This window comes from Orcinus orca, chromosome 1, assembly GCF_937001465.1.
Source record: "Orcinus orca chromosome 1, mOrcOrc1.1, whole genome shotgun sequence".
Classification (NCBI taxonomy): domain Eukaryota; kingdom Metazoa; phylum Chordata; class Mammalia; order Artiodactyla; family Delphinidae; genus Orcinus; species Orcinus orca.
Genome location: NC_064559.1, coordinates 52,394,813 through 52,416,110, shown reverse-complemented (window position 1 = coordinate 52,416,110; position 21,298 = coordinate 52,394,813). Strand labels below are relative to the sequence as shown.

At 42.6% G+C, this 21,298-nt stretch overlaps 1 protein-coding gene and 1 long non-coding RNA gene across 5 annotated transcripts in view; one reads left to right on the top strand and one right to left on the bottom strand.

Annotated features, from left to right (window-relative positions):
* The window catches only part of RALGPS2 (Ral GEF with PH domain and SH3 binding motif 2), a 314,686-nt gene that overhangs the window by 59,544 nt on the left and 233,844 nt on the right, over positions 1 to 21,298 (top strand). The gene's annotated exons all lie outside the window — the stretch shown is intronic.
* LOC117201295 (uncharacterized) lies at positions 3,522 to 20,495 on the bottom strand. 2 transcript variants are annotated; one of them, XR_004483297.2, is made up of 3 exons: positions 17,836 to 20,495; positions 10,283 to 10,384; positions 3,522 to 3,892 (listed from the first exon to the last, which is right to left on the bottom strand). It is a non-coding gene; the product is annotated as an uncharacterized LOC117201295 (long non-coding RNA). The 2 variants fall into 2 exon arrangements; XR_007473036.1 differs by lacking the exon at positions 3,522 to 3,892 and adding an exon at positions 5,077 to 7,267.

Here is a 21,298-nt window from a genome sequence, read left to right as displayed (position 1 = left end):
TTCTCTTCTCCAGCTCTGTACTACACCAGGAGACCCAGCTGAAAAGTCCTGCTTTTCAGGCCTTAAGTGTTGCCCCATTCACATCCCACCTGCCTTCCCCTTTTATACCCTCCCTCCCTCTCACTGCCACTCCTGGCATTCTCACCAATACCCAGTAGTTACGGAGAGAGCTTGGTGCGCCTCTCTGGACAGAGAATGGAGACTACTTGTGCAAATGAAGGACATTAACCCAAAGGACACGTCAAGATTACTTTTTAAATCTTGCTACTAAATATCTTCTGGGATTATCTGGGATTATGGTGGTATTTGTAGAAAAAGCATCCCCAGACAAATGCTACATAAATTAATACCCCTGGGTTTATAATTTCCCGACAGCTTGTTACTGATTCGTTTTTCAGTTAGGTAGTGAGTCCTATACCTGGTCACTTTTAGTTTTCTCAGACGTCCTTCCTTTGCATGTGTAATAATCTGCAGACCAAAGCTCAAGGAGGGGAAAATCCAACATGATGGAACTAGGATGAAATATTTTGTCATTTACTACCCTTCGCCTCTGAGTCTCCCCAGCCATTTATTTGTTTTGAGGTTTGAGATTTTACACACACACACACACACACACACACACACACACACACACACACACACACACACACACACACACACACACACACACACACACACACACACACACACACACACACACACACACACACACACACACACACACACACACACACACACACACACACACACACACACACACACACACACACACACACACACACACACACCCCTCCTGGGCCCCCCTGCCCAAATCCTGTGGTTGGTGGAGCTGGCAGCAGAGCCCTAATCTGGAGATCTGGAGGCCGGGGCTGAACCACTCCAGAGAGTCAAAACCACAACCAGGAAGCATTTGCACAGCACTCTCCTGTGCAAAACACAGAGCGGCACAGCGAGTTTTCAGTTTCAAACCTAATGCTCACTCCTCCAATGCAAACTGCCTCCTCACCTGCTTTTAAGGGTGTCCTTTCTACAGGGAACTTCCTTGAAAAATCACTCTCCTTCTAGTGGGTCTCCTTCTAGTATACTCCTCCCCATCTTTCCCTTTCACCTGGCAACAGAAGACATCTTCTGTCCCCTTAGAGCACACTGGCATGACACGCAGCTCCTGGGGGAATTCTTCAAAGAAACAGAGTCTTGCTTGATCCCTGACCTACTCACACAAAGAGTCCACAGCAGGAAGGCCCAGTTCTCGGCCCAGTGAGTCCCAGCATTACCACCCACCAAGCACAGCTGCTCTGCTAATTTTAGAACTCTCTGAGAGCCACCTGACTTCAAGGCACTTGGGAGATACACATCACACCCTATCTCAGGAGTTGATCTGGGGTGCTGCCCACCCCTTGCTTTTCACACCCAAAACACCTTTGTGAGGTAGAAAAGTGACTTTTGGGGAGGCTACTCTGAATAAATGATAAAAAGCTAAAACAAGCCTCCATCAGCTAGCAAACTGCAAATTCTTTCCACCTAGTCGAACCCCCAGCATTAGACTGGTCTGTCCATCGGCCTGATCTCTGCCTGGACATCCAGGTCCCACCTCCCATTCCACATGTCCGAAGTGGAACTCACCAGTTTCCCCAGACCCTTTCTTCCTGTCTGCCTGTCTGAGGCATTTCCAGTTTCCCAAGTGAGGACTCTCAGGTCAACCCTGACTACCTCCAACCTCCTCTCCAGTCACTGAATCTTAAAGTTCAAACTATTTTATCTCCTGAACAGGTGTTCATAAGCTTCTCCTCTCCATCCCCACAACCTTTGCCCACCATCAGGTCTTCTTCAGCCCTCACCTGCTCACTGCAACAGTTGCCAGCCGGCTCCCTGCCTGCCTTTTCATACTCTAAGTCCAACTACCAAGACCATTTTTCTAAAGGCACATCTATCTCTAGCTTAAAACCCTTCAAGGTTTCCTGTCAGTTACTCCATGCTATCTGCACATTAAAATCACCTGGGAAGCTTTTTAAAAAATGTCAGTGCCCAGCTTCCATCCCACAGAGATTCTGATTTAACTGACAGGGTGGGAGGAGACATCCATATTTCTTTTTGAAATTCCCTAGGAAACTGATGTGCGCCAGGGGTGAGAACCACTGACTGCCAGGATCAGGTCCAAGCTCCTTCCCATGACACCCAAGACTTTTCTTCACTGGTCCCCTGCCCACCTCTCCAGCCAGCCTCACTCCTAGCGTCTCCATGCCTTTATGTTCCAGCAACACTGAACTGCTTACCGTTCCCACCATCATACCATTCCTCATGCTGTTCCTGAGGCCTGAAACACCCTCCCTACTGGTCCAACGTCATCTTCTATGGAAATCCATTCCTGACCCCTCACCTCAGCAACTTCCCCAGTGCTCCATAAAACCTTGGGTGTGTCTCTGTTACTGAACATCCACACTCTTTTATGATGATTTATGTATCCATCTTCCTTAAGCAAAAGGGAGAGGTTATTTACATAGGGTTACTTCAATCCATTTTTTAGACATATTTAAGATGTTTCTAGATTTTTTGATACTATATATTATAAATACACTGTTTATGTCCTTATACTTTGCACACACATTTAATTGCATATGAGCAATAACTACCTAACAGTGGAATTACTGGGAAAAAGGACATGTGCATTTACAATTTTGATAGATATTGCCAAATACCCTCACCTTCACTTACTATGGGTTAAATTTTTTTTCAAGCTGTGCCAACTTGATATGTGTGGGTTTTTTTTAAAGGATTCTTTAACAAAATACTTGTGAAGAAAAAATATCCATCATTGCCCAATACAGAGTGTTGGGCACAGTCCAAATTTTTATTGGTCACAATATATTTATATATTATTATATATTTATTGGTCCAAAATATATCAGGTCATCACACAATTCTTCTAACCAAGATTGTGTAACTCAGGGTTGTAATATTTCACCCCAGTATCCACTTACCAGAAACTACTATTTATTGCTAATTGTCAGTGTACATCTAGCAATAAAAGCCCAACCCTACTTACAGTAGGACATGAAAGTCATCTTATGACATAAAATTGCTGTGGTTCATAGTATGAGGCAGTAACTAAAATGTTTATCCCTGTGATTGAATGACCAGAAAGAATGCACCATGGTTGCAAAGCTCAGCTGAAGATTGTTAGAGAGGTACATCCTCAGGGCCAGGCAGAGGCCTCACCACAATCCACGGGACAATTAAATGCAGGAGTGGGCAGGAGGGGTCAAGAAATGGTCTGGGTATCAGTTGAGCACCTTTCAAAGGACTGCTAGTGGTGGACCTCCTGGGAATGAACACTCCCAAGTAAACTGTGCTTCTTTCATAAAGAAGCTCAGGCCTTTCTGAGCTACTGGGTTGATTTGTTTACTTGTTTGTTTGCTTCTTTGTTTTTTAAGCTTTGAGTTATGAGCCAAATCCAGATATGACTGCATTGCCCACATATCCATGGGATAGGTTTTTTTGTTTTTTGGGTTTTTAAAAAAATTTTATTTTTGTAATTAATTTATTTTCTTATTATTAATTAATTTGTTTTTGGCTGCGTTGGATCTTCGTTGTGCGTACGGGCTTTCTGTAGTTGTGGTGAGTGGGGCTACTCTTCATCGCGGTACGCGGGCTTCTCATTGCGGTGGCTTCTTTTGTTGCGGAGCACAGGCTTTACATGTGTGGGCTTCAGTAGTTGTGGCTCGCAGGCTCTAGAGTGCAGCCTCAGTAGTTGTGGCACACGGGCTTAGTTACTCTGCAGCATGTGAGATCTTCCTGGACGAGGGCTCGAACCCGTGTCCCCTGCATTGGCAGGCGGATTCTTAACCACTGCGCCACCAGGGAAGTCCCAAGGGATAGGTTTTAAATCATCATGCTGATAGGAAAAATTTGTAAAATGACTTCATCATCTCAATATGCCAACAGATAAATCAAATCAACATTTATTCCTTTTGAAAACTCTAAATATTTTAACAAAAAGCGTTTCTGTATTAAAGTTTCTTAAAAAAACCAAAACTATGAGCCAATGTTATATAAAATGGAGAATCCCTTCAAAGCAGAATCAGAGCCAGTATGCCCTCTGCCCCTCATTGCACTCAGCATGATATTGAAGGGCTGACAACAACGTTCTGAGAAGGGTAAGAGACAGAGGCATCTACACAGGAAAGGAATAATTAAAGTATCTTTGAGAGACGATATTATTACATACTTATAAAACCCAGGAGACAAGAGGTAACAAAGAGCTATGGTGTATAAGACAAATCCCCCAAATTCGGTGTTATTCTTTACGGTAGTGGTACACATAGAAAAAGAGATTCCATTCTATAAGAGTAACAAAAAACATAAATTCTTGATTGACTCAACTTGGAATAAAAAATATTTATCTAATTGAAAGAAATGTAAAACACCATAATAGGAAAAGTAAAGGGAGACCAAAAAATGGCAAAATTTCCTTGCTTCTGGTTAAGAAGAGAATACAGTAAAGATAATATATCTTAAATTAGTATGCAAATTTAGTGCAATTAAAGTTCCCTAAAGATAATTTATACAGCTTGACAAATAATGTGAGATTAGTCCAAAAGAAAGAGCAGTCAAGAATATCAAATTTTTTTAATTTATTGAAGTATCCTATTAGATTTTGAAACATATAACAACTAAATCTTTATGAAAATTGTATGGTATTGACATCAAAACAATGAGGGGGGGAAAAATCACTAATTGAATAAAATAGATATTCCAGAAACAAATTCAACAGCTTTAGGGACAAAATATACTGGGGGAGGGAAGGGAGTATAAGCAATATAACAATAGATAAAAGAAACATTATTTAAGCAAAACTGTAGGAAAAACAGGGGAATAATTATATATACATATATGTCATACTTTGAGTGAATTATTGAGAAAGTATCTGGTGTCTTGACTGTTTTTGGTGGTTTATGGTTTTGTGGAAGCTTTTTTTTTTTTTTTTTTTTTTTTTTTGCTGCTGTGGACTCATCAGCAAAGAGCAAAGACTGAAGAGAATTTTCCCCTTACCCCTCTCAGAGAAGGCAGTCAGCCTTTGTGTTCCTGTGTTCCTGGCTCCCAAGGGACGCATTTTGTGTTTTAGGATCAAGCTTTTGTTTGCGAGCCTGGTTCCCAGGCAGGAGGAGGCTGGGGTGGGGGAGATGGGGGGATGAGGTGTCTGGAGTTGGGAAGAGGCTTGATGCCAGGCTGAGAGTGGTTGGTTCTCTGGTTTGAGGTCACTAGGAGAGGGGGACACACAGTGCCCAGGGGGTGGCAGGGCCTTGAGTGGGGGATGGCTGCAGGGATATTATCAAGGCCAGTCACCAAGCCCCTCAGCTTGGGAGCAGCTGCCATGCTGTTTGGCCTGGTGAGGAGAGAGTACAGCTACAGGGCCTACCAGCTGTCGGGAGGTCTATGCACACTGGGGCCAGGAGCATCTTCTCTGGTGACCAAATGGATTAATGACAGAGGCCTCTTTCCCAATCTTCCTAGACTGAGAGGGCCCTGAGGGCCTGGTACAACCTGGGGAGGCAGGGGGCGAGGACCCCCTTCCTAAATAATTACTACTGGGCTCAAAGAGTTAATCCTGGCCTACAAAGCAAAGTGATTTTTCTTGCACCTTAAGTGCAGTGGAACAATTCATACCTATTACATGCATCCTACATTTTGATAAACTTAGATGGTTCAAAGAATAAACAACAACCGCAAACTATTTTGAAAATTAGAAAACAAGCTCGTATATTTATTCCAGTGGTGGAGGACAGATACATTTCTGGGGTCAAAAAAATAAAAAACAGAAGATTAGACAAGAGGGATCATGGAAAAATATACAGCCTGACTGGTACTTAGAGAAATACAATCACATGGTATACCCAGATTGCCCCAAAATGGCCTGGATTTATTCTAACTCCGGATCAACTATAATTAATCCATAAGTGACTATTAACAAAATGTTTTAATTACAGCGATGTAAGCCCAGCAGTGTAATCTACATTTTTTACCAAATGTGATGTAGACATTCGTGCAGACTCCAAGTTAACAAAGGACTTATTCAGCTTGTGCAGTGTCTCACCAGAGGATGTTTTCTGAAGCAATGCTGCAAAAGGGTCTGGGCCTTCCAACTTTATGAACCAGCCACTTAATGCTCTCACACCGTAAGAAGGTTGCCAAGCCCGAGGCCATGAAGCAAAGCCGAACTAACCGCCCCAGAGGCCCAACACAAAACCTAGGTCTCCTTAGCATTATGTTAGAAATTCAGCGGCTGGCAAGGGGTCAAGGCTAAATGGCCCCACAGTGTGGCCACCGAGACATCAAGGTGAGACAAAACCAACCCTTCCCCCTCTCTCTCTCTCTCTCTGTTGAGAGAGATTTTGAGATTATAAGATATTGGCTCATGCCATTATGGTGGCTGAGAAATCCCACAATCAGTCGTTTGCAAGTCAGGGACCCAGGAAAGCAGGTGTAGTTCCAATCCAGGCCTCAAGACCTGAGGGCCTGGGTGGGGGGCAATGGTGTAAGTTCCAATCTGAGCGCAGGAAAAGATCAAAGTCCCGATTTAGACAAGGTTAAGCAGAGAGCAGATGTGCTCTCCTTCCACCTTTTTGTTCTATTCAGGCCCTCAACAGAATGGATGATGCTCACCCACGTTAGGGAGAGCAGTCTGCTTTACTCAGTCTACTAATTCAAATACTAATCACTTCCGGAAACACTGTCACAGACACACCCCAAATAATATTTAACTAGATATCTGGGTACCCCGTGGTCCAGTCAAGTTGACACATAAAATTAACCATCACCCATGTACGTAGGGGTTCAGCAGGGACTACCCATCTGCCTAACACTATGGTTGCGAAACTAGTCGCCCACGTGTGTCTCATTAGCAGGCTTGGCTTGGCTAAAAATTGTAATTGAACCAAACTTCATGATATAGTTTTTTGAGTTCCTCAGATTTAATTCCACTAAAATTTCAGAATGAAACTGGGACATCGTGGATTGCTGACAAAAGGAAAAGAGGTGTGAATAATTCCCCGAATGTCCTTGATTCAGATTTGAGTCACATGGATTTTCATTCAATACCATTATCACTAAAAAACGAGCACTGGTGGTATAGTGGTGAGCATAGCTGCCTTCCAACACCATTATCACTAAAAATAAATGAATGTAACTTACTTGAATTTCTGATCACATGGTTCACTACTGTAAAAACGTGATTGTTCCTGCTCAGATTATAGAGTCAACCAGGCCAAATCTAACTATGTAATAAAAATAATTATATCTTATACCTGTAGTTTGATTCCACATTATGATTAGACCACTAATGACCTTATGTATGCTGGCTGTTGATCTCTTCCAAGTTTTTATAATTTTATTTTCCCTTTCCATAAATGATGCTCCTTCCTGTGGCCGCTCAGACTATTTCCCTTTAGGCTGTGGCTAAAGATGAAATTCCACGTTTAGTCAATTGGAATGTTGTTACCATCGGGGTAATGGCAGAAGCACTGAATTTGGTGCTGTAAGACCTGAATTACAGTCCAGGCTACCCCACTTATGAGCACATGACCTCGTGCAAGTTACTTGACCACACAGAGCTGTGGGCTCTCCTTCATAAAATGGAAATGATAATACCAGCTCTGACATTCTTCCCTGAGGCTTGTGGTGAGGCTCAAATGAGATACTATACAAAAGTCTTTGTAAAGCATAGAGTACCATCAACTGTAAGGTATCATGATTGGCATGCTCTAGGAATCAATGTGCTTAAACCTGCAGTGTATTAAAATCACATGACTCACTGGCTTAGAATGTTCATTTATAGGCCCTGTTCCCAGAGTCTAGTTTAGTAGATTGTGGGTGGAGCTTGGAGATCTGCATTTTTATCCCTCAACCCCATCAACACCACCCTTCCCCGTCATGTGATTTGTATATGAATGGTCTAGTGATGACACTTAGAGAAATACTAATGTAAGGGTAAAATAAAACACTTCAGAAGAACTTCAGGAATGGCCCTTCAGAAAAATAAGTTAGGTCCCGACAGTTTGGGATTAAATGTCACATATCTAATTACTGTAAGCGATAAGCTTAAATAAGTTAATGAACTGACGCCCCGTTGGAAGATGTTACTCAAATAAATTTACTACAGAAAAAAAGATATTTACTGTAGAATTGCTCTTACAGTTGGTTGAAAATATTAGAAAAGACTTGTTTTCCACTCTAACTTAGCTTCCTCTAATCCTATTTTGGGCCAGTATTTCTGGTTTCGCTCCTTCTCTGACACGATTTCCGTACTGAATGAATGTCCTCCTTTCCATCTGGGGGAGAATAATGGAGTCCTGTCATCTTAACAAGGTTGTGTGCTGAGCCATGTGGGCATGCCACAGGCCAGATAGCTGAGGGAGAAACAAAGCTTCAAAGATTCTGGCAACCAGTGGTGCATCCAAGATGGGAAGTAATAGAGCTGTGGTCTCTCAACAGCCACAGGCTCAAATGATAGCTATTTTGTCATTCAGAATAGATTGCATGGGGCTAGCCCTGGGCTAAATTATTAAGTCATTGAAATTGACTTTGATGTTTTCCCACTATCTCCACTTCCTGATCACTCTTATTATCCCTGTCTCCTCTCCTGACCGACTCGGGACCCTCATTTTGATATCCCACCGTGCCCCCTTTGATTAGCCAGAACTTGGAAACTTTTTCTTTTCTATGATGACACCCCAGATGCCCACTTTGCTCAGTGTCCCTGGTGTAAGAGGAGGTAGTGGCGGTGCTGGGGGTTGAGGAATGGGACCTTATTCAGTCAGCATATCTGTGTTGCGGTTTAATGTGTCGCTCCCTCTAGGTTACTGAGGACTTTCTGGAAAGATATTTTCATCCCAAAGAATAGAAATTCCCGGAATTATAGGCACCTCAAGTAGCCTTGGAGGAGGGGTTGGGGATAGAAGAGAAATTCACAGGTAGTAGCCCTCCCTGAGTCACACCACCCTGGGGTGTAGTACGGACAAGCCATGCACATTTCCAAGGGATTTATCTGGGGACTCCGTGGATCCTTTGTTTGGACTCACCAGTAAAATGACTCCCTCTCGCCCACCAGCCTCTTCCTATTTCCTGAAATAGGGGGGCTACACATTTCATTGATTCCTCTTAGCAGCCACACAAGGAAGGTGTTATGCTAACCCCCTTACACAGTGGACCATTGGATCCCTTCAAGGACAGTATAAACTGTGAAGGTTAAATTCATCAGTGCCAAGAATGACTGTACTGACCCTAAATGAATATATTGTACCGAATTTAAAAGGAAAAAATACACCACCTCCAGCAGTGGACCCTGATCACTTCAAGTCAATTAGTGTAAGCCCAGGTCCTTTGTCACAGTGATTGGTTTTATCAGAACTAAGCCAATCATTTCATGGCATTCCCCTGGCTGCATTTGACCTTATTAAGGGCAGTGAAAAGCAAGAAGATGTCGGAGGGTTTCTGGGAAAGGAACTACATTGTTTTTATGGGAACACTTCTGGATGTCACTCTTTCTCTCTCTCTCTCTCTGAAAATTGATAAGGAAGCACATATCGGTCTTTTTGTTAGCAGCCATCTTGCCTCAGCCATAGGATGAAATCGACACCAAAGGCAAAACAAAGACCTAGAACAAAACTGATTTGTTGATATTACCACGGAGCTGCCGAATCAAATTAACACTGAAGCCACCCTACCTCTAGACTTCGAGCGATGGGAATATATGAGTTAGGATTAGGTTCAGTTGCAAGTAACTGTAAACCCCAGGAAAAGTGGCTTAAATAAGCTAAAGGGTTATTTCTTTCTCAGGTTTAAAAAAAAATAGTCCAGGCAGATAGTCCAGGGATAGTATACTTTGCATCTGGTAGCTCTGCCATCTTAACACATAATGTCTTCCCCTGTAGTCCAAAATGGCTGCTCCAACTACTGCCATCACACCTGAGTCCAGTCAGCAAGAAAGAGTAAAGGGAAAGTCACTTCCCAGGAGACACACGTAACACTGTTTACATGCCAGAACTTAGTTACATGGCTACACCTAGCTTCAGGTGTGGCTGAAAAATGTCTTTATTCTGGGACGTCATACGTCTGGCTAAAAATTGGGGGTTCTTTTGGTAGAAGGGGGAAATGAATCTTTGGGGATAACTAGCATTCTCAGCCACTGTGTGTCTTCCTTATTGTTTAAGGAAGTTTGAATTGGGTTTCCTGTTATTTACAGTCAAACACATCCTAACTGACACAACCCCATAAACCCGCCAATTACCTTCCGTCTCCAATCACATGCTGATGGATAAAAATAAGAAGCCCTTCACTGGGAGCATCTCAAGGTCTTTCCTTGTTTTTCTTCTCAGGCTTGGGACAGCACCTGGCACATAGAGGCACTCGATAAATATTTGCTGAATTGAACAAAATTAACTAAGAAGATTTAAACAGAGAGAGTTCAGTAGAATCTTGGCATAGTGACTGTCAGCTCTGGCCTTGGGCAAACCATAAAACCTTCTGAGCCTATAAATAAGAGAAGTAATACCTACCTTCAAACATTGTTATAAGCATTAGTGACAATGTATGTAGAGTGCTTAGCACAATTCCTGGCACATACCTGCATAGTTGACACACACACACCCCATGTATAGAAATTTTTTTAAAAGTTATGATTACGTACATTATCCATTTTAAAGGAACCCTGAAGTTAAGAAAAGAGGGATTTTGGCAGTGTTTCAAACACCCACAAACTCTACTGGCTATTATTCATTCTTATTCTTAGGAAAATATTACTGCTGAGTTCAAAGGAAAGAATACTTTGATGAGATTTTTCATTAACACGCTGAAGCCTTCTTAGATATTGAATATTTAGTGAGTAAAGTGTGAATGAATCAGAACATATGTATTGAATTTATCTTGGAACCCTGTGTGTGTAAAACCTAATTACAAAACATGCTTTGCATTCTCTTGCTGTCCAAAGGCTGGGAAAACAGCATGACATTCTGCTGAACCTGAAATGACCTTGAACTCAGCAAATAGACCAAATTGATGGAAGAACCCCGGGTCATTTTTCAGGGTCTTTACCATATTAAGGGATATATAACCGCTGTGATTTGGGATCTTTTGTGTTTGTTTTCCTTGGTTTGACTCAGAAACTTGAGGGAGAAAACAGAATCATCCTCTTTGTCCTCCGTCAAGGTCTGAAAACAAAGATAGAAATGTTACCCCTGTGAAGAGGGCCTCTTATAAGCAACGGGGCCTCACAGATGTGGAAAGAATTGAGAGTTAGCTTTTAAGTCAAAGCACAGATAAAGCTTGTAGTAAGAGGAGCTGAAAGACAAGAGTGAAGGGGATTTTAGAATGTTAACGGGAATCAACTGGTTCTCCCCCGATTTTGGAGATGAGGAAGTTGCCTCTCAGAGAAATGACTGTTCTCAGCAGGGTGAGCAGTGAGCTAACAGAGTAGGGACTGCAAGGCAAGTTTCTCATTCCAAAGTCCTGTACACTCTGGCAAGAAAATGTTTAAAAAGACAAGAAAAGAATTTTTAATTTTACAAAGGCAGCATGTTGGTTTTAAAGGGTTGGTAGTGCTTTAGAGCATGCAAGGCACTTGGACACACACACTCTCATCTGACCTCACAGTGACACAGGACACCGCTAAGCCCACTCTGCCCGGTTTTGCAGAGGAGGGAACAGAGGTTAGGTTATTTTATAACTGAGCAACTCAGATTGGGACTTGAACACACAGTCTTTTTTTTAAATATAAATTTATTTATTTTTGGCTGTGTTGGCTCTTCGTTGCTGTGCTTGGGCTTTCGCTAGTTGCTGCGAGCGGGGGCTACTCTTTGTTGTGGTGCGTGGGCTTCTCACTGTGGGTGGCTTGTTGTGGCTCATGGGCTTCACTAGTTGTGGCACACAGGCTCAGTAGTTGTGGCTTGCGGGCCCTAGAGCTCCGGCTCAGTAATTGTGGTGCACAGGCTTAGTTGCTCTGTGGCATGTGGGATCTTCACGGACCAGGGCTCGAACACGTGTCCCCTGTACTGGCAGGCTGATTCTTAACCACTGAACCACCAGAGAGGTTCCCCACCCCTGCAGTCTTTTAATTGAGATCACACACCTGGTCTCAGGACTTAATGAAACTCAGGTTCTTGATGTCTTATTGCAGAAAGAATTCAGTGAGAGACAAAGCAATAGGGAAGAAGTGGATTTATTTAGAGAGAAACACACTCCACAGATGGAGTGTGGGCCATCTCAGAAGGCGAGAGGCCCTGAAATATGGCTTGGTTAGTTTTTATGGGCTGGGAAATTTCATAGGCTAATGAGTGGGAGGATTATTCCAACTATTTCGGGGAAGGCGCAGGGATTTCCAGGAATTGGGCCACCACCCACTTTTTGACCTCTTATAGTTGGCCTCAGAACTGTCATGGCACTGGTGGGTGTGTCATTTAGCATGCTAATGCATTACAATGAGTGTATAAGGAGGCTCAAGGTCTACTGGAAGTCAGATCTTCTGCCATCTTGGACCTAGTTGGTTCTAACCAGTTTTTGTCACGTCCCATGGCTATGTCATTCTTTTAAAGGTTGTGCTCTGCCCCCTTCCAAGCTGCTTGGAGGGGTGCTGACTCCAAACACACCTCTCTTTCCACTCTGCACGTGTGTATGTCAGAGACAAAATAATCTTGTTTTCTTTTAAAAAGAAGGAAATGCTAGTTTCTTGTTCTGATACGATCATCTCCATTTGCTGACTATCTTTAAGGTTAAAAAGTCCCCTTTAAAATGAGATGAAAACATTTCCAGATTTTTCTTTGTGGGGAGATTACTGATGCTCTAACCTCTGGCCTGATGAACATAGGAGGGGGTCCGTTCTGACTCTGCCACAGCCTGTCCGCCCTGGTCTCCCTCTCACCTCCCTTGCTGGGCAGCCTAGTCAGTCATCAGCCCCACCAGCCACAGCATCCCTGAAACACTGCAAACTGCTCAAGACTCAAACTGACGTCAAATGTCAAAACATTTGTTGTCACAACTGTCGAAGTTCTGACAGGTGGGCTCTAAGCCTTGTGGAATTGTTCCTCTCTCTAGATTGACTGAAAGTAGAAATTATCCCATTTTCTTCAAAGGGCAAATCCTCTCTATTCTCTCAAAACTGTAGGCCCGTTGAGGTTGCTGGAGAGCCCATCGAAACATGAAGCTCTTTTCCCCAAGAAATGGCAGGGTTGGGGCTCTGTCCAACGTAGACTTTGCAGTATTGACCATTGATTGGTACTTTTTCCCCTCGTAGTGATGCTGATCTTTTTTTGGCTTTTAATTATGTTAATCAGAACCAGTGATGTGCTGGAGCTGGCGTGTACCAGCTTACAAGAAGTGATCCTTAAATTTCAGGAATTTTTTGAGCTAATGTGTTAAAAGCAACCATTATTACACATTAAATTATATAAACTTACAATTAAATTATATGGAAAACAAATAATAAATGCTCATAATGTATCACTTCCTAATTATCTTACTGGCTTTAAAAAAACTAACATATAATATCTATTCTCTTGAGATTATTTGGGTCTATTATATCTGTTTGGTGGAAATACCATAAGATGGTGTGCCTCTTCCCAACTCTGTGTTTGGTGATGCCACATTGATATCTTGAAACCAACCATGGAGGGAGAATTTACCCCATAGAAATTGGAGAATACGACAGAAAACACTATAAATCAGAATTGCTTTATTTCAGGGAGTCTTTTTTTTATGCCTTTACCAGCACTCCACTGAGCAGAACCATCTGCAGATCCCACAACATGAATATGTCAAGATCACTGTTCTTATTGCTCTAGCAAAATCTTGTTTGAAATACCAGCCCCCAAATCAAGGAGTGAAAAGCATGACCTTGAAGGAACAAGTGAGTGTTAAGTGGTGTAAAACAAAGGTGCACTGGGACCCACCCGCTTCCTCTTTCTTTTAATATAGATCGTAATGGCTGAGACCACTTTCAGATAACATGGACACACCCTCTGCCAAAATTAACTGCAGGTATAGTCAAAAAGTAGAAAGAAAACAATGCTGGTAGCTACTTATTTTCAAAAAGAAAGGTTTAACCTCAGCCTCCGAAGATGCTGCACAAAGACTGCTGTCTTGAGAAGGCAGCCCCCAACATTTAAATAATATCAAACAAGTCCACCACATGCCTTCAAGCCCTTCCGTGGTACTTTTGTGTCTAATTTGTCCCAACAGACAAATAAATTGGGAATAAATTATTCTGGTAGCCCAGAGGAAGAGAGCAACTGGCTGGTGAGTTTGAAGGATGAATGGGAGGTGGTGGTGCCTAGCCCCTTCCTCTTTCTCCCTCCCCCCATTGGGAGCAAATTCCCATTAGGGACCAGATGTTCTCAGTTCCTCCTTGTCCCACTTCTTACAGAAGCCTGTGCTGGCCAGGTATTGCCTATGATGGGGTGTGAAAGGCTGCCTGATTCTGGGGTTCAGACCTGGAAAATTCACTTGCCCACAGACACCAGGCGCATTTCCCCAGAACAGATTACTTTAGCTCCCATTTGCTTGACCCCTTTGTCTTATTTCTCAGTTGATTCGAACCCAGTAGGAAAGAGGGTATTAACTTCAGGGCCTCTCTAACCCATCAACAGGCAAGTATGAGGTGGCTTAGAACTCAGTCTCCCAAGGACATTACAAAGAAATGTCTATGGCTGCAGTGAGAAGCTGTCGACACTTGCCCACAATATCTTTCAATTTCTAGTGTTTGAACGTTCTACTACGCAGACGTTTGGCATCTCATCGGAGCCATGGCTCATGTTGGCTCAGCTCCAAAACTTATTCCTTGAGAAAATCCTGGCTTTTTTTCAGACGTATCCCCCGCTCACAGCACAGCTCCAGGCAGGGATGGGGAGGCCTTTGATCAAAACAGGGATCCTGGCCAAGCCCTTTAAAGTTTTACAACTGGGCATTAACCCTCCTACCTGCCCACCTGGGTTTCAAAGCAAATGCTCTGCTCATGACAGCAAAGGATTCCTGAGTTCCAGATCTCACTAGAGAAGATAATTTTGAATTGTTTACTATCCCACTTTTCTGAAAAAACCCAGTGAGATCATCTTATTTAGGGCTAATATTTGCTATAGGAATGTTTACGGAAGATTATCTGGATGAAATAGACATGTGACTATCCCTACTGCATTTGCTATGAAACTCTCATTGAAGATGCCATTCAGAGTATGCTCCCAAAACTTCTATCTGGTAACCCAAGTGAGGAATATCTCGGATCTTTGTGCTAGGGAAAGTTCACCTCCCCTGAGATGAATGAAATGCTTCCTCCTCTCAGATGATAATTGAAGTACAACTTTTCCCTCCTTGTCTTGGCCTATAAGGAGGCTACAGCTAAGCCTCAGCCTTCAAGGTCACTCATAGATGCTCTACGACCCTTATCCTTGGGATATCTCCCTTGTGCCTGTTAATCTTGCTTTCTCCTCTTTATTCCTTCCCTTTTATTGATCTTGATATATTTATTCCCTTTTAAGGTCAGTTTCAAATTCTTTTGCAGGGACTTCCCTGGTGGTCCCAGTGGTTAAGACTCTGCCCTCCCAATGCAGGGAGCCTGGGTTTGATCCGTGGTCAGGGGAGATCCCACAGGCTGCAACTAAGACCTAGTGCAGCCAAATAAATAAGTCAATAAATATTTTTTTAAACAATTATTTTGCCAAGAGGCGAGATGTAACTAAATACCATGAAAAGATTCAATGATTGCTTGAGGTTGGTAGGGTGGGGTGGGGTGTGTGGGAGGGGAGACAACTGCAAAAGGACATAAGGGAAATTTTTAGGGTAATGGAATTTCTATATCTTGACTGCAGTAGTGGTTACCTGCGTACATGCATTTATCAAAATCCATTGAACTGAACACTTAAAATGGTGCATTTTATTGTAAGTAAATTCAACCTCAATAGAGTTGATGTATTCATCCAACTAACATGTTTCTGTTATCTGCAGGCACTTTGCATGGTGCTAGGCAGAGAGAGTGCACACAGTTGTGTAGATTGTTCACTGAACAATGGTACCTGGTGAAGGGACTAGGAAGGGCTGAAATCCATCCCATGCCTGGCTCACCAAGCCAGGTGCCCAGCAAGGGGCTGGGGCTTCTCAGAGGAAGAGGCAGCCTCTTCTATTTTGGAAAAGGCGTTATATGTATATGGGTTCCTGGAAGCCTGGTTCTGAAGGCATATTGAAAAAGAATATAGACAGTTTCCTGCCCTTGTGGAGCTTGTAGTCTAGGGGGAGGGAGTTAAAACAAACAGTAAACGTATAAGATAAAGATAAGTTGTAATAAGCACTGCGTAGAAATAAATAGGATGATGTAATAGAGAGTGTCAGGCTTGGGGAGATATTCAAGTCGTCGGGAAAGACTTCTTAGAAGATGACATTTCAGCTGAGGCCCGAGTGCTGAGGAGCAACCAACCTTGCAGAGTGTGGGAGGAAAGCAACCCAGACAGAGGGAACAGCAAGAGCAATTTCTCAGGGGCAGGAGAACCTGGCCTATTCATGGATCAGAGAGAAGGCCACTGAGCATGTAATAAGCAAACTGGACAGGGGCACAGGGGTCAATAATGTAACTAACTCTCAAAAAGTTAGACAAAAGCCTTGAGAAATGGCTCAGAATACTAACTGCACTACAAAACATTTTATTTCTCATAGATTTTAGAGTTGCAAGAGACCTTACAGATAAGATAGTCCTTTAATCTTCCCCTATGACAAATGCAAAAAGCAAGGCCCAGCTCACCCTGATAACTGATAGCACAAATAGGATTAGAACTCAGGCTTGGCTTCAATTCAATTCAACTAACATTTACTGATTGCCCTCCATCTGTCAGGTACTATTTTCGACCTGTCAGTCTAGAGCTTTCTGGGCTTGGAAGGGTTGAATAACAAGAATGACCGAATTGGTAAAATTCTGCTGCTGAAGACATGTTAACGTAAGAAACATCTTCCTTGAGACAGCTGTAGGGGTTTAATCAGATGAGTGTTTCACACGACTTGATTTTTGCCTTGTTCTTAAAATTGTTTCCATTCCTGAACGTGAGATACATTTTTTGAAAGATGCATGTTTTAAAGCAAGCGGTTCTGAAGCTAATCCTATGTTGACAGGTGTAGGAATGAGAGGACTCTTAAGGGAATGCTGGGTGGGAAGTAACAAGGGTACAATCACGGGTGAAAAGCGTTGATGATCAGTCGAGGGAATCCCAGCATTGTCTTTGAAATCCAAGAAAAGCAAGATTGGGATGGAAGCCTTGCAGGGAAGAACTCAGATCTCACAACCCAAGCCACGTCCCAGAACACCATGTCATGTACCACATTTCCTTCATCTGTCTATACTCACTGCCTGGAAATGGCAGGTGAAAATGACAACTGCCCCTCCCGAACCATACCTTTATCATTGTTAAATGGTTTCTGGCTAGCAAACCCCAAAGTTCTTGGAATTATATTTTCCCTCTGTGATGTCTCTTTTCAAAAAGCTAAAGAAACTACAGCCAAGAAATGAAGCAGCGGCCCACAGAAATACACCACGAAACCACCACTTCCCCCTCTATCTCGTGGAGTTCTAATAGTAACAGAAATGAAACCTACCATCTTCAACACAAACTTGAGTATCCTACTTGAGAAGATAAAAAGCTAATTAAGAAACCAAGGCTAGCATTTTAAGAGATGTTTTCCCTTGAGTGTGAGGGATTTTGTTTTCCTTTTAAAGAAAGTGAATTTCCTGTTTTCAGCTGGGAGCTATTTTCCTAACTGACCCCTAATCCATAGATGTAACCTCCTGGCAGTCAGGTCTACATTAAACAGGCTCACCTAATCCAAACTCATGCCGGTCCTTTCCATGGAAGAGATTTAAGAAGTTCCAGTCTCAGTCTGGGCTGACCTCCTACTGGGAATGCTGTGAGCTCTTGTACAATTTGCTGTCCAGCACTTCCTCCTCTTCTGGAACTGCCCTGCCCCCTCCAGTCACAATGCAGTTTCTGGAGAGACCCATCTCCTAGCACCCACCTCTCAGGCCACATTTGGTTGGTCCAGCAGTAGCTGACCAGGAACCTTAAGGCCTTCAGGCAGCATCCAGTGGTGCATGGATGCCTCCCTCTTGCCCCGGACACACTAGCTTTCTCCATTGCTCATCCAGGTGACGGAAGAGGGCAGTTTCTCCGAAGTTAACACCCTTGTCTGCAAGCAACAGGGTGTCACAGAAACCAACAACAGGGTTATAGATGGGCCTGAAGTGTAAAGAGAGCCAAGGGCTTGAAGCAGAGTGTCAGCAAGAGTCTCACTCTGTCGCTTCTCCCCGTTTCTATCTACGTATCTGTGTCAGTCCCCTCTCACTGTAGATGAGCTCTCTCTACTGCCCAATCCACTATGTAAATCAGGTCCACAGCCAACAGTTCTTGGGGTTACAACTCCTCAATTCAAGAGAGCAGTTACACTGAGGTGGAGTCTTAGTCTAATTCCAAATTCCTGGGAAAGCTCTTTGATTGTTTCTCCATGGATGTTATCGGTATTTTGGGCAGGGCAACTCATGCATATGGAACTGTCCCATGCATGGCGGGATGTTTATCATCTTGGCACCTGCATGTTAAATGCCAGTAGCACCCCGACTTTACTGATTGTGACAACCAGAAAAACACATCCATCCTCCACCAAATGCCCCTTCATGGGGCAGTATCACCATAGTTTGAGAACCACTGTGTTAGACATTTCAACTCAACCTGGTTCAGTTTGAGTTCTTATTCCCAGAGCATTCTAATACTGGTTATAAGTGGCCAAATTCTGAGAGGAATTTCCCTTAGAATACATCTTAGAGAACAGAGGTATGTGTACCCCAAAATGAAATTTTTCATTTCTTTATGGTTCTGAGTCAGCTATATTTGTTTCTAAAAACAAAAAGCACTTAGGTTTTTTTAAAAAGTCACATCTTGCTTCTGCTAAATAGCTGATTTATTTTTCTTGCACAATGACATGATGGTGAAATCAAGGATGTGGTAAAGTCTTGTTTTCGTTTTTTTTAAAATCATGTAGTTAGTAGTCAAAAATGGCAAATATTGACTTGTGAGTTGGCATTCTCCTTTAGACTTATACAACCAAGTACAAATGCAAATCAAATGTCCCTCCTTCAGGTACCCCAGGGACAATGGAGTGGGAGGACCAGGAAAGAGAGAACTTGCCAACTAGAGCAGTTTTTTCCTTCTTAGAAACCTAGGTTTGGCCATGACCAGCTCTGCCTACCCTTCTCCCATTCTCTGAGTTCAAGGATGGGATCCTCCTTTAGCTCAAGGACCATAATATGAGCATGGTTAGACTCCTTACACACATGGCCTAAGACGAATTAAGGTGGGTGGGAAATGATGAAGGCATTGCTTTAAGGCAAAAAATTTAAATTGTTATTATGACCCTGGAAAATATGACCCAGAGCAACAGCGGTAGTACTCTTAAGACTGTTGATATTCCTAGGCTCTAGCTTGGAACCTGTACTGTCACGAAAGAGGAGACCTATCTTAAAATCTATGGTCTGAATAAAATTTCAATTAGGTTTTTGAACCAATGTGATAAACTAAGAAGTCATCTCTGAAATAATGCTATTATAAGCAGCTGGGCCCTAGAGTGGAAAGAGAGTGGACTTAGGTGTTAAGACATATGGATTCTAGAATAAAAAAGAATCCATGAGTGAGTCCATACTGATATGAATGAATGAATGAATGAATGAATGAACGGGGGAGAAGGGGAAACTTTTCCTTACAGTAGGAATCCAACTAATACATGTAGGAGAAAGGATAGAATTAGAGTCACCACTTTGCAACCACCACATTAACAGTTGCTTCAGGTACAAATCATTCACGGATGATAAAATCAGCGGGTGAAGTATGATAAATAAACCTACACAGTCTCAAGGTTTCTCCTCAGAAGATACTTATTCATTACAGAGGGATGAAATGATAACTTTATCATGGGAAAAACCAGCAGATTGCATCTTAAACAAGGGATCAAGGTTCCTATCATTAGAAATGGAAAAATGGACCTCATGCGCCTCCTGACATGATACTCTGAGAAGGTGTGCTATTTGTGCTGAAACAGCAGAACTTGAATTTAGTTATGAAAAACCATCAGACAGCCCGAATCTTAGGGACATTCTTCAAAATAACTGACCTGTACTCTTCAAAAGTATCAAGGTCCTAAAAACAAAGATAGACTGAGGAATTTTTCCTGATTAAAGCAAACTGCAGAGACATCACAACTAAATTTGTGTGACTCTGGATTGGATCCTGGTCCAATAAAGGACACTAGTGGGACAATTGACAAAATTTGAATAAGGTCTGTAGATTGTTTATATTGTTTTAATGTTGATTTCCTGATATTGTAATTGTACTCTGGTTATGAAAGAGTGTTTTTACTTTTAGGAAATACATGCTGAAAATTTAGAGATGAGGGAAAGAGAAAGAGATTAAGATTCTAATCCTAGCTCTGCCATTAACTAGGGGACCTAGGACAAGTTATTTATACGCTCTGGGCTTTGGTTTTCTGTTTGTAAGATGAAGAGATTATACTAGTTCGGTGGGCCTCAAGGTGTGATGAAATAAAACATCATCTGGAAGTCATTAGAAATGCTGATTCTCAGGTCCTATCCCAGACATGAATCAGAAACTCTGGGGATGGAGCCTGTGTATTAACAAGCCCTCCATGAAATCCTGATGCGTGCTCAGGTGTGAGAACCACTGCCCTAGTCATCTCCAAGGTCCCTATTAGCCTAATGTTAGCTGATGTTCTGTGGTTCTCATTTGTCTCTCCTACAGAGGACAACCCTTTCTCAGAAAAGACACCTCCCCTCTCCCAGTTCATTCGTCATTGATTTGGTGCTGACAAAGGGCTGGCCAGGAAGCTGGAAGTGCTGGAACTTTGGAGAAATAGTTCTCCTGGGCATTTAGACCCAACCTCTGCTTGCAATAGGTACAGATTAAACATAAAACATTTAATAATCCTACTTAGTTCAGGAAACATCAAAGAAACCAAGTGATGCATAATTAAGTTCCACGCAGTGGCTTATCTTTCTTGGCCTCTTACTAAAATGCTTGAACCAGTTACTTCTAGGAAGAATGGGGCTGTGAATCATTCCGGAGAGTTTCTATTAGTACCTTTAGAAAAGTTTGCCTCAGCCTTCTCTTCAGGATAAATGTTTCCTGGATTACTCAGGCGGTAAGAATCTCTCTTAATGCCTTCTAAATACTTCTACAAACCCAGAGTTAACTCTTGTCTGTTAAGAGTCCTTAAGCTG